The sequence below is a fragment of the Pseudophryne corroboree genome, chromosome 6, assembly GCF_028390025.1.
Source record: "Pseudophryne corroboree isolate aPseCor3 chromosome 6, aPseCor3.hap2, whole genome shotgun sequence".
NCBI classification, from domain to species: Eukaryota; Metazoa; Chordata; class Amphibia; order Anura; family Myobatrachidae; genus Pseudophryne; species Pseudophryne corroboree.
Genome location: NC_086449.1, coordinates 529293160 through 529307106, shown reverse-complemented (window position 1 = coordinate 529307106; position 13947 = coordinate 529293160). Strand labels below are relative to the sequence as shown.

At 48.1% G+C, this 13947-nt stretch overlaps 1 protein-coding gene across 5 annotated transcripts in view; it reads left to right on the top strand.

Annotated features, from left to right (window-relative positions):
• SRGAP1 (SLIT-ROBO Rho GTPase activating protein 1) overlaps positions 1 to 13947 on the top strand; it is a 291433-nt gene that overhangs the window by 130042 nt on the left and 147444 nt on the right. The gene's annotated exons all lie outside the window — the stretch shown is intronic.

The following is a 13947-nucleotide window of genomic DNA, read 5'->3' as shown; positions in this document are numbered from 1 at the left end:
AGGACTCCAAGTTACTTGACATGGTCAGGGCCCTGAAAATATGTTTCCAGGACGGCTGGAGTCAGAAAGTCTGACTCGCTGTTTATCCTGTATGCACCCAACAAGCTGGGTGCTCCTGCTTCTAAAGCAGACTATTGCTCGTTGGATTTGTAGTACAATTCAGCTTGCACATTCTGTGGCAGGCCTGCCACAGCCAAAATCTGTAAAAGCCCATTCCACAAGGAAAGTGGGCTCATCTTGGGCGGCTGCCCGAGGGGTCTCGGCTTTACAACTTTGCCGAGCAGCTACTTGGTCAGGGGCAAACACGTTTGCTAAATTCTACAAATTTGATACCCTGGCTGAGGAGGACCTGGAGTTCTCTCATTCGGTGCTGCAGAGTCATCCGCACTCTCCCGCCCGTTTGGGAGCTTTGGTATAATCCCCATGGTCCTTATGGAGTTCCCAGCATCCACTAGGACGTCAGAGAAAATAAGATTTTACTTACCGATAAATCTATTTCTCGTAGTCCATAGTGGATGCTGGGCGCCCATCCCAAGTGCGGATTGTCTGCAATACTTGTACATGGTTATTGTTAACTAAATCGGGTTATTGTTGTTGTGAGCCATCTTTTCAGAGGCTCCTTCGTTGTTATCATACTGTTAACTGGGTTCAGATCACAAGTTGTACGGTGTGATTGGTGTGGCTGGTATGAGTCTTACCCGGGATTCAATATCCTTCCTTATTATGTACGCTCGTCCGGGCACAGTATCCTAACTGAGGCTTGGAGGAGGGTCATAGGGGGAGGAGCCAGTGCACACCAGCTAGTCCTAAAGCTTTCTTTAGATGTGCCCAGTCTCCTGCGGAGCCGCTATCCCCATGGTCCTTACGGAGTTCCCAGCATCCACTACGGACTACGAGAAATAGATTTATCGGTAAGTAAAATCTTATTTTTCTCTTCTTGGTTCTTAAACTACCTTTGCAATTAATCAGTGGTTAGATTGACATCAACTTCATTATGTTTTAAAATAGACAAATTTCCTTTGACCCAGTTGTTTTCTCCCAAAGTCCAATGATTACTTTTTTAGAACAATTCTTTTCTATTAATTAAATCTCTAGTTTTTCATCTTAAATGCTACTGGGTTTAGACTTATGTTTTAAATGTGTCATGCGAGTTACATTTGTGTTTCTAGTGTGCAAAGGTTAATTGAGCCATGAGGCTTACCTTCTAGGGAACCGTGCTCTCAATAAATGCTGCTGCGTGAAACTGTACAGTACTGAGAAGAGAAGGTTAGGTGTACACCAGCACAGAGAGCTGTATAGTGCGCTTTCTGCTCTGATGACAAACACCATCTAATTGATGAACCAAAATGCTAGTCTGTAGGCACAATCTGTATCCTGGATGCAGTTTTAGACTGGCTCACATGAGAACTGATCATGGAAGTATGTACTGTATTATCAGGTCCCCTATGTGTAAATGTGGCGAGTTAGAAGGATGCTTCTTGCAATATGCTGGTATAGTTTTAGACTTTCTACATACCTTGCTGCATGTGAAAATGCATATACAGCGCTTGCACTTGTGCATTTGTCCTTTACAGTTCATATGTGATATACATCCGGATCATATGTGTTGCCCTTGTCTTTAAATGCACCACAATTCAAGCAGCACAGAGCTTTTAACATTTTATTTCAATAAACCATTACATTCAAGGCGCTGCAGCATATACAAACCCTACTTAAATAAACAGGATATTGAAACTAGTAAATTAATAAAAAATAAAAAAGTAAAGGGGTAGCAAGTAGGTGTCCACCGGCTACAACTCAGTGCAGAACTGTAGGCTATATTGTTAGGGGCTCAAAAATATTGGAACTCCTACAGGGGCCACTTTGCCACCTCTGTGGACCCAGTATAATGGACCTTGCATTAAGTCATAAAATACAATACCTAATACAACGTTTAATATGTATTTATGTCTTAATTCAGTGAAATCTAAAAGTAAAATTTCCAATTTCTACAGCGGGGTACACTGGGGTTCCACAGGGAATAACATTGGGGTGTAGAGTTGGATCTTGATCTGAGGCACCAACAGGCTAAAAGCTTTGACTGTTCCCAAGATGCACAGCGCCGCCTCCTCTATAAACCCCTCCTCCGTGCACAGGAGCTCAGTTTGTAAGTTGGTGCCCTGCAGGCAGGACACTAACAGGTAGGGCTGCTCCAGCAGCCCCGAAAAGAGCTTTTATAAGAAGATAGAAGACTTCAAGGGCTGCAGCATAGGCACTCCTAGCACTAGATGTCATTTTGACAACTCATTCATGCTGCAGCTCAATCAACTCCCCCGGCGGCGCTGTATACTCCAGTGCCCTGTTTGCTGGGTACTTACAACGGAGGGCTCCGGTTTTTCTCCTCAGGCACACACAATCACCGCAGCTCTCCGGGATCACGTGGCCGCATCAAGGGAGGAGGTGAGAGTGTCCCCCAGGCGGGACCCGCTGCAAATCCGGCGCGGCCATTAGGAGACAGGCCGCGCGCGCTGGCATGGACACTGTGTTTGTACGGGGACCCTACTAGACCACCAGGGCAGGGGCACAGGTTGGTTTCTACTATAATCCATTTTATTGAGGCCCGCAGTACCCGGTGGTGAAGTCCAGCTCTGACCTGTAGCCCCTCCGCCAGCCCCAGGCGCCATTTACTGCAAATGTTCCCGCCCTGGAGCTGCATCTCTTTTCTCCCTCACTCCCTGTCAGCGTTTGGGCACCATTACACAGAGCTGCGCTGATCCTGGAACTGCTGGGCATTGTCTCCTCTGTAAAGCCGCCTGCCTCATCAGCGCTGTGCATTTACAGGACACTTAAGTATTCTACATGTCATTTAGACAGTGTTGGTTAAGAACAAGTGCATTACTACAGGGATATTTAGTACAAGTACCCTGTGATATACATCCATTCTTTACTGTGCATTGTTATATCTATATACCTATATAGCTTTACTTAGTGGTACAGTTGTACTTAGTATTGCTAGTCCAGTGCAGTTTTTTTGTTGGTAATAATTTCTGCATTTCATATGTGACTGAATGTGTGCCAATAGCTGCTGTGTGATCTCTATTTCGTGTATCCCACACATATTGCTATCCCTATATTCTGTACCCTGAGGGGGCTAAGTGCGTCAGGGTCCTCATAAATATAGTGTTTCACAGGACTTTGGTATTTTTCTCTGTGTGTTTCAGTCACCATATACCTCTTAAATCCTCTGTTTGTTCTCTGCTTGTGATCACAATATACAGGGTTTTTTTGGCAGGTAATTTGTCTGCTTATATTGTACTGATACACCCTAAGGTTACGCTTACATATAATGTCTGCTAAACAGGGTGGTCGATCTATGGCTGATCCTGCACCATGCAGTGCTGATGCCACGGATTACTCGGAGGAAAACATAGCAGCTGAGGGTTTAGGTACTGGGGGTTCTATACCCCCTGGTCAGTCTGCAGCAATGGGGACAAATCAAGACCCACCTTGGGCTGCTTTCTCTAATTTACTGACTACGCTAGTAACTAGACTTGCGCCCCCTATGGGACCTCCTGTGTCATTACAGCCACATATTGTCCCTGCAGTTAATCCGCCATGGGCAGATACTCTGTCTTCTCAGTTACAGCAATTAAATCAGTCTCTGGCTAAGCAAAATCCTCACTCTCGCCCATCTAAGACCAAGGGGTCATCTAAACGGGCCATCACAATCCACACGTTTCGGATACCTCATCCGATGAAGTTGGTGCTTACACTGACCCTTCAGACACTGATGCAGATGCTTCTGATGGGAAATCTGACACAAGTGGATGTTTCTGACCTCTTGGAGGCTATCAGGCTGATTCTTCCAAGACGAAGAGCCTTCAGCTACCTCTAAGAAACCAGATATGTTTAAACATCAGAAGGTTACTAAACTAGTTTTACCTCATTCTGACCGCTTGGTTGACATTCGTCAGGAAACACCTCCGCCGGTGGATTCACAAGTCGCACGTCTGGTGGTGTCCTCTGCTCTGCCTGTCACTACCGTCACCTCGCTGAAGGAACTGACGGATAAGCGTGTGGAGGGTTGCTTGAAGTCCATTTACACTCTTGCTGGAGCTGTACATAGGCCCACTATTGCGGCCTCTTGGGCTGCTAAGGCTATAGAGGCCTGGGTTCAGGAAGTGGAAGCGGAACTACCGTCTGATTTTCCTGATAATGCTACACAGTGTCGTTCATACATTTTCTCTTACGTCCTAGAGGATGCTGGGGACTCCGTAAGGACCATGGGGTATAGACGGGCTCCGCAGGAGATAGGGCACCTAAAAAGAACTTTGACTATGGGTGTGCACTGGCTCCTCCCTCTATGCCCCTCCTCCAGACCTCAGTTAGATCTTGTGCCCAGAGGAGAATGGGTGCACTGCAGAGAGCTCTCCAGAGTTTTTTCTGTGGATAAGAATTTTGTTAGGTTTTTTATTTTCAGGGAGTCCTGGTGGCAACAGGCTCCCTGCATCGTGGGACCGAAGAGAGAGAAGCAGAGCTGGCTTGTCAAGTTGGGCACTGCTTCTAAGGCTACTGGACACCATTAGCTCCAGAGGGAGTCGGAACACAGGTTTCACCAGGGGTTAGTCCCGGAGCCGCGCCGCCGTCCTCCTCACAGATGCCGAAGACAGAAGCCGGATGAGAAGGCAGAAGACATCTTAGGCGTCAGAAGACATCAGATCTTCATGAGGTAAGGCGCGCAGCGGTAAGCTGAGCGCCATTGCTCCCAGTCACACACACAGAGCAGCACTGAAGGGTGCAGGGCGCAGGGGGGGGCGCCCTGGGCAGCAATAAACCTCACTTTTGGGCACTGACCAGGTAGATTAGGCTGCTGGGCAGTAATTCTACGATCCCCCGCCATTTTCTATAAAAAAAATCACCGGGACCGAAGCCCGCCGTCGGGTGGGTGGAGCTTGATCCCCAGCACTAACCAGCGCCATTTTCTCCACAGTAGCTGCATGAGGAAAACGCTGGCTCCCTGGTCAATTTATAGTTATTTAAAAGCGCTATCTGGTCATATCTTTCCAGTGTTGTTAAGCGCTGGGTGTGTGCTGGCATACTCTCTCTCTGTCTCTCCTAAGGGCCTGGTTGGGGTTTTGTCCCCTTATAGGTTAATCCCTGTGTGTGTGTGGGGTGTCGGTACCTGTGTGTTGACATGTCTGAGGCGGAAGGCCTCTCCATGGAGGCGGTGGAGCAAATGAGTGGTGTCCCCGTCGGTTGTGCCGACTCCGGATTGGATGGACATGTGGCATATGTTGAATGCAAGTGTGGCATCTTTACATAAAAGGCTTGATAAGGCTGAATTAGGGGGGACATCAGGGGGTCAATCCTCGGGGTCTCAAAAGCGTCTCTTAACACAAGACACTACTACCGACACGGACTCTGATTCCAGTGTCTACTATGACGAAGTAAAATTGCACCCTAGGGTGACTAAAACCATTCAGTGTATGATTGTGGCAATAAGGGATGTGTTGCATATTGAGGATGAACCCTCAATCCCCGACACAAGGGTACACATGTTTAAGGAAAAGAAACAGATTATTAATTTTCCCACATCTCATGAATTAAATGATTTCTTTGGGAAAGCTTGGGAGACTCCGGACAAGAGACCGCAGATCCCCAAAAGAATTTATATGGCATACCCCTTCCCTAAGCAGGACAGGGAGATTTGGGAATCTTCCCCCACTGTGGACAAGGCCCTAACGCGCTTGTCCAAGAAAGTGGCGCTACCATCTCCTGACACAGCGGCCCTTAAGGACCCTGCAGATCGCAGGCAAGAAACTACCTTAAAGTGTATTTATTCTCATACAGGGGCTGTGCTAAGACCGACAATTGCGTCGGCATGGGTGTGTAGCGCGATTGCAGCTTGGACAGATGAGCTGACAGATCAATTTGATAATATGGATAAGGATACTATATTCTTAACTCTAGCCCACATAAAGGACGCAGTCTTATTTATGAGGGATGCTCAAAGGGACATTGGATTGCTAGCTTCTAGGGCCAATGCCATGTCTATCTCAGCGAGAAGATCCTTATGGACTCGCCAATGGACGGGTGATGCGGATTCCAAGAAACATATGGAAGTACTACCCTATAAGGGTGATGTATTGTTTGGGGATGGGCTGACAGACCTGGTTTCCACAGCAACAGCAGGTAAATCAAATTTTTTACCATATATTCCCCAGCAGCAAAAGAAAGTAACACCCTATCAGATGCAGTCCTTCCGGTCGCACAAGTCCAGAAGAGGTCGGGATCCTCTTTCCTCGCCAGAGGAAAGGGCAGAGGCAAAAGAGCACCTGCTTCGGCAGGTGCCCACGAACAAAAGTCCTCCCCGGCTGCTCCAAAACCCACAGCATGACGCTGGGGCTCCCCCGAGGGAGTCCGCACCGGTGGGGGCACGTCTTCGACTTTTCAGTCAGGCCTGGGTCAGTTCGGACCTGAATCCCTGGGTGTTGGAAATAGTTTCCCAGGGTTACAAATTGGAATTCGAGGAGGTGACCCCGCGCCGATTTTTCAAATCGGCCCTACCAGCTTCCACATCGGAAAGGGATATAGTGTTAGCTGCAATTCAAACGCTGTGTATACAGCAAGTGATAATCAAGGTTCCTCTGCACCAGCAGGGAAGAGGTTACTACTCAACCCTATTTGTGGTCCCGAAACCGGACGGTTTGGTCAGACCTATTTTGAATCTGAAATCCCTAAACCTGTACATAAAAAGATTCAAATTCAAAATGGAATCTCTCAGAGCGAAAATAGCCAACATGGAGGAGGGGGAGTTTATGGTGTCTCTGGACATAAAGGATGCGTACCTTCATGTCCCCATATATGCCCCCCCATCAGGAATACCTGAGATTCGCTGTACAGGATTGTCATTACCAATTTCAGACGTTGCCGTTTGGACTCTCCACGGCCCCGAGGATTTTCACCAAGATAATGGCGGAAATGATGGTGGTCCTGCGCAAGCATGGAGTCACAATTATCCCATACTTGGACGATCTCCTGATAAAAGCGAGATCAAGGGAGAAATTGCTGAGCAGTGTGGCGCTCTCTCTGAGAGTGCTTCAGCAACACGGTTGGATTCTAAATCTACCGAAGTCACAGTTGATTCCGACAACTCGACTACCGTTCCTAGGTATGCTACTGGATACGGAACAAATGAAGGTCTTCCTCCCAATAGAGAAAGCCCAAGACATCCAGAACATGGTCAGAGACCTGCTAAAACCAAAAAGGGTGTCAGTTCACCAATGCACTCGAGTTCTGGGAAAAATGGTGGCGGCCTACGAAGCCATTCCCTTTGGAAGGTTCCATGCAAGGACTTTTCAATGGGACCTTCTGGACAAGGGGTCCGGGTCCCATCTGCACTTACATCGGAAAATAACTCTGTCCCCAGGGGCCAGAGTGTCCCTCCTGTGGTGGTTGCAAAGTGCTCACCTCCTGGAGGGTCGCAGGTTCGGAATTCAGGATTGGATCCTGGTTACCACGGACGCAAGCCTCCGAGGATGTGGAGCGGTCACACAGGGAAAAAAATTTCAGGGTCTTTGGTCAGACCAGGAGTCCTGTCTACACATCAATGTGTTGGAACTCAGGGCCATTTACAACGGCCTTCGACAAGCGGAGAGTCGTCTTCAAAACCTACCGGTTCTGATTCAATCAGACAATGTCACAGCAGTGGCTCATGTGAACCGCCAAGGCGGGACAAGAAGCAGAGTCGCGATGGCAGAAGCCACAAGGATCCTTCGCTGGGCGGATAATCATGTAAGCGCTCTGTCGGCTGTCTTCATTCCGGGAGTGGACAACTGGGAAGCAGACTTCCTCAGCAGACACGATCTCCATCCAGGAGAGTGGGGACTTCATCATGAAGTCTTTGCAGACGTAACGCGTCTTTGGGGAACTCCTCAAATAGACATGATGGCGTCACGCCTCAACAAAAAGCTTCAGAGGTGTTGTGCCAGGTCTCGGGACCCTCAGGCTGTAGCAGTAGACGCTCTGATAACACCGTGGGTGTTCAAATCGGTCTACGTGTTTCCTCCTCTTCCTCTCATCACAAAAGTGTTGAGGATCATAAGACGAAGAAGAGTACAGACGATACTTGTTGTCCCAGACTGGCCTCGAAGGGCCTGGTACTCGGATCTACAAGAGATGCTCACAGGGGATCCCTGGCCTCTTCCTCTGAGGGAAGACCTGTTGCAACAGGGGCCCTGTGTATTTCAAGACTTACCGCGGTTACGTTTGACGGCATGGCGGTTGAACGCCGAATCCTATCGAAAAAGGGGATTCCGGAAGAGGTCATCCCTACTTTAATAAAGGCTAGGAAGGAGGTGACGGTAAAACATTATCACCGTAGTTGGCGAAAGTATGTGTCTTGGTGTGAGACCAAGAATGCACCTACGGAAGATTTTCATCTGGGTCGTCTTCTCCACTTCCTACAGACAGGAGTGGATATGGGCCTGAAATTAGGCTCTGTTAAGGTACAGATTTCGTCCCTCTCGATTTTCTTTCAGAAGGAATTGGCTTCTCTTCCAGAAGTCCAGACGTTTGTAAAGGGAGTGCTGCACATCCAGCCCCCTTTTGTGCATCCAGTGGCACCATGGGACCTGAACGTGGTGTTGCAGTTCCTAAGATCACACTGGTTTGAACCGCTTAACAAGGTTGACTTGAAATTTCTTACCTGGAAGGTGGTCATGTTGTTGGCCTTAGCATCAGCAAGGCGAGTGTCAGAATTGGCGGTTTTGTCACACAAGAGGCCCTACTTGATTTTTCATGTGGATCGAGCTGAATTGAGGACACGTCCGCAATTTTTGCCTAAAGTGGTTTCTTCGTTCCATATGAATCAACCTATTGTGGTGCCTGTGGCTACAAGTGACCTGGAGGATTCCAGATCCCTGGACGTAGTCAGGGCCTTAAAGATTTATGTAGCCAGGACGGCTAGAATTAGGAAAACAGAGGCTCTGTTTGTCTTGTATGCTGCTAATAAGATTGGCGCACCTGCTTCGAAGCAGACTATTGCTCGCTGGATCTGTAATACGATTCAGCAGGCTCATTCTACTACTGGATTGCCGGTACCAAATTCGGTTAAAGCCCATTCCACTAGGAAGGTGGGCTCTTCTTGGGCGGCTGCCCGAGGCGTCTCGGCATTTACAGCTTTGCCGAGCGGCGACTTGGTCGGGGTCAAACACTTTTGCTAAATTCTACAAGTTTGATACCCTGGCTGATGAGGACCTAGCGTTTGCTCAGTCGGTGCTGCAGTCATACGCACTCTCCCGCCCGATTGGATGCTTTGGTATAAACCCCATGGTCCTTACGGAGTCCCCAGCATCCTCTAGGACGTAAGAGAAAATAAGATTTTAAACCTACCGGTAAATCTATTTCTCCTAGTCCGTAGAGGATGCTGGGCGCCCGTTCCAGTGCGGAAACTCTGCAAGACTTGTATATAGTTGTTGCTTACATAAGGGTTATGTTACAGTTGGAATAGGTCTTGGACCGTTACTGTTGTTTGTTCATACTGTTAACTGGTTATGTATGTTCCAGGTTACATGGTATGATTGGTGTGGGCTGGTATGAATCTTGCCCTTGGATTGCTAAATCCTGCCTTGTATTGTCCATCTCCGCTGGGCACAGTTCTCTAACTGAGGTCTGGAGGAGGGGCATAGAGGGAGGAGCCAGTGCACACCCATAGTCAAAGTTCTTTTTAGGTGCCCTATCTCCTGCGGAGCCCGTCTATACCCCATGGTTCTTACGGAGTCCCCAGCATCCTCTACGGACTAGGAGAAATGGATTTACCGGTAGGTTTAAAATCTTATTATTACAGCCTCTCATTATATTCAGGAGGCGGCATCTGATGCAGGTATCCTGGCGGCCAGAGCGTTTACTACGTCTATTCTGGCCCGCCGGATCCTCTGGTTGTGGTCCTGGTCCATAGATCTAGACTCTAAAAAGACCTTGGAGGTGATCCCTTTTAAGGGAAACATACTTTTTGGGGAAGATCTCAACAAGATTGTTACTGACTTAGCTTCAGCTAAGACTGCATGTCTGCCTAGTACTTCCCCTTCGGCTCCGAAGTCTAAGAGTACTTCCTTTCGTTCCTTTCGACCTCCAGGGAAAGCAAAGGGTCAGGCGTACCCGAAACAGGCTCTCACTTCAAAGACCTCTAAGCCCAAACCTTAACGTGCCTGGGCTGCCCGTCAGCCTGCTTCCAAAACAGACAAGCCTGCTGCATGACGGGGCAGGCCTTCCACTGGGGCATCCTAGGGTGGGAGGCCGACTTCTGCGGTTTGCTCAGGCGTGGTTACACCGTGACCGGGCGGTTCTTTGAACACGTCCTGGTTATCTCTCTAAGGTGCTGTCATCTTTCCACCTTAACCAAGAGATTGTGGTTCCGGCCTTTACCTCTCTTGGTTTATCCTCCAAAGAGTGGTCTTTGGATGTGGTACGGGCTCACCGTATTTCTGTAAAGAGAACAGCCTCTCTTAGGAGATCTGATTCCCTCTTTGTCCTTTTTGATTTTCACTAATGTGGCTGGCCTGCTAATACGCAGACCTTGGCCAGATGGATTAGAATGGTGATTGCACAAGCTTATGTGCAGGCTGGTCTTCCAGCTCCTGCTACCATCAAAGCCCATTCTACTCGGTCTGTTGGACCTTCTTGGGCGGCCCGACGTAGTGCAACCCTTGAACAATTGTGCAAGGCGGCTGCATGGTCCTCAGTGAACACGTTCATAAGTTTCTGTGCCTTCAATACTTCCGCCTCCCAGGATGCCTCCTTTGGACGCCGGGTTCTTATGCCCGCTACAGTGCATCCCCTCCCATAAGGAACTGCTTTAGGACATCCCCGATGTTATTCCCTGTGGAACCCCAGTACCCCGCTGCAGAAAAGGAGATTAATGGTAAGAACTCACCTTTGTTAAATCTCTTTCTGCGAGGTACACTGGGTTCCACAAGGCGCCCACCCTGACGCACTTAGCTTCTTTGGGTTTGTATGGCATTAGCCGCTGGTCCCTTCTCCTGTCGCGAGAATATGGTATATATGGCTACTAACGATTGTCGTCTCTTTTTACCAAACTGACCGCCGGTCAGCTTACCGACGCCGGGATCCCGGCAGCATACCGACGCCGGGATCCCGGCGGGGAGGGGCGAGTGCAGCAAGCCCCTTGCGGGCTCGCTGCGCTCGCCACGCTGCGGGCTCGGTGGCGACCTGCGGTCGCCACGGGTTCTATTCCCACTCTATGGGTGTCGTGGACACCCACGAGTGGAAATAGTCCCTGTTGGTCGGCATGCCGGCCATCGGGATACTGAGCCGGCGGGATGGTGGAGGAGGTCATGTGACTGTCGCTCAGCAGACCGCCGGTCACATGAATACCACCCGTTATAGAGGAGGCGGCGCTGTGCATCTGTGCATCTTGGGAACAGTCCAAAGCTTTCAGCCTGTTGGTGCCTCGAATCAAGATCTAACTCTACACCCCGATGTTATTCCCTGTGAAACCCAGTGTACCTCGCAGAAAGAGATTTAACAAAGGTAAGTTCTTACCATAAATCTCCTTTTTTTTTTTATCCAAAACAAGATTTTTGTTTTCGTGGAATCCAGTGGAATAACCCCCCACATAGGGCAAAAAAAAACTGCATGTCGGTATGTGCTTTTATTACAGTCAGATGCCATTTCAAACCAGCCAAACTTCCAGTTCACGACTAATAAATATACAAACTCAAGGGCACCAAGGGTGAGGGGGGGAGTGCCGGGCTTGGTGGAGGGCCTAGGCTAGGCTTAGGGGACGTTTGTCCCCTTATGCAGCGCTCCCCCTGTAACTAGCTTTACATTTTTATTTGAGTGGGGCGTGCCCACGTTTTCCCAGATTTTACCATGCCCCCTCTTAGTACCCAGCTACGTAGCGGCCCTGTACGTACTGTATAATTGTAAAGAATAAAAATAGTAAAGAATAAAAAATAGTACACCTGTAAATAATCTAGGCAGAAAGTTTTTTTTATTTTATTTACTTATTTAGTTATTATTATTTTTTTGTCCCATCAGGTAAAATTTTTTTGTAGGTTGTATATGTGTGTGTACGTATATACAGTGTGTGTGTCTGTATAACTGTATGTATATATATATATATATGTGTGTGTGTATATATATGTATATATGTATGTATGTGTATGTGTATATATATATATATATATATATATATATATATATATATATATATATATATATATCTCTGATCCAAACGTCCGGGCACTCCTTTGACCAATCTCGGTCTGTCTGTGCTCCGCTACCCTCCTAAAGGGGACTGCACGCCTAGATATGCAGAGTTTCGGGGTGCAGTTGCCCCTTCCTCAGGACGTAACACATAATCAACCAGTGCATGTATTTATAGTTAAAAGTAATAAGTCAACTTACCCCCTTGTGAACTCTCCCAGCATTTTTTCATGGCCACAGCCGGCCAGACTGCACGCACAGGGCACTTCTGGTCGCGGGGCCTCCACGAAACCGGAAGTGATGTCATCTGGCAGTGAAAGCACCATGGCAACCGTCTGCCAGATGACATCACTTCCGGTTTTGCTGTAGTCCCACGACCAGAAGTGCTGGATGCAACGTATATTGGTTTTATATTAAGAAGCATCCCTCTATTACTGTTCTAATTGTAAAGAATATGCTGCGCTATATAAGAAACTGTTTAATGTCAGTATATCCCTTTTTCCAAAAGATTTTGACATGATAAACATTTCAGTACTTTAACTATTGACATTATGACTATGTCAACATTCTCATGGGGTGGTATTCATGTGACCGCCGGTCAGCTGACCGACAGTCACATGACCTCCTCCACCAGCCCGACGGGTCACTGTCCCGATGGTCGGCATGCCGACCAACAGGGACTATTTCCACTCGTGGGTGTCCACGACACCCATAGAGTGGGAATAGAACCCGTGGCGACCGCAGGTTGCCACCGAGCCCGCAGCGTGGCGAGCGCAGCGAGCCCGCAAGGGGCTTGCTGCACTCGCTCCTCCACGCCGGGATCCCGGCGTCTGTATGCTGCCGGGATCCCGGCGTCGGTAAGCTGACCGGCGGTCAGGAGACCGCCGGTCACCCGTACTACACCCTTCTCATGTTGACATTATGAATGTCAACATACTATTGATAACCAGAAGACAAGATAGATACTGCACATTGGCCCAGCCAGATTACAGAGGTTATTGGTGGGCACACAGCAGTGTTGGTCTGGTGTAAACGGGCTGTGTGAGTGTAGAACATATGTAAACTTCTGTGTGGACTATGCAAATGGGAGGTACTTGAATACAATAACATAAAGAGGTTATGTGGGTCGTTCTGTAATATAAGATTGCCTATAGAATTCAGTTTTCATGGCGCGCTTGAAGGTTTATGGGTTAGAAGAAAGTCTTGTTATGCACGAGAGTGTATTCCATGCAGTGGGTGCAGCCCAGCAAAAGTCCTTTACCACTGAATGGGAGCAGGTAATGAGTGTGGATGAGAACTGCAGATCTTGTGCAGAGGGGAGGAGTCCAGATGAGGAATTTAAATATAAATGAAGAGATGTATGTTGGTGTAGTTTGGTAAATTGACTTTTGTGTAAGTAGAAGTATTTTATATACAATTAGATAAAATACAGTCAACCAATGGTGGGACGAACAGTGAAGCAATATCAGTCTAATGCTAGCCATACATCAGGACGATATTTTTCCAACCAGCCAACTAGTTGGCTGGTTGAAACGATAATCTGACAGTGTGTGTTGCTCCCACATGCTAAAAAAAAGTCCAGAAACGGTCTGACAAACTAGTTTGGAAAATCAAACCTGTTTGATTTTCCCAACTAATCGTTCATGTGTAGGGGGAACATTCCACCCAACTGAACGAAAAGTAGGCGGACACTGGCCAGCTGCCCCTGTCAACCCGGCAGTGGTGTTACTGTGGTGCGGT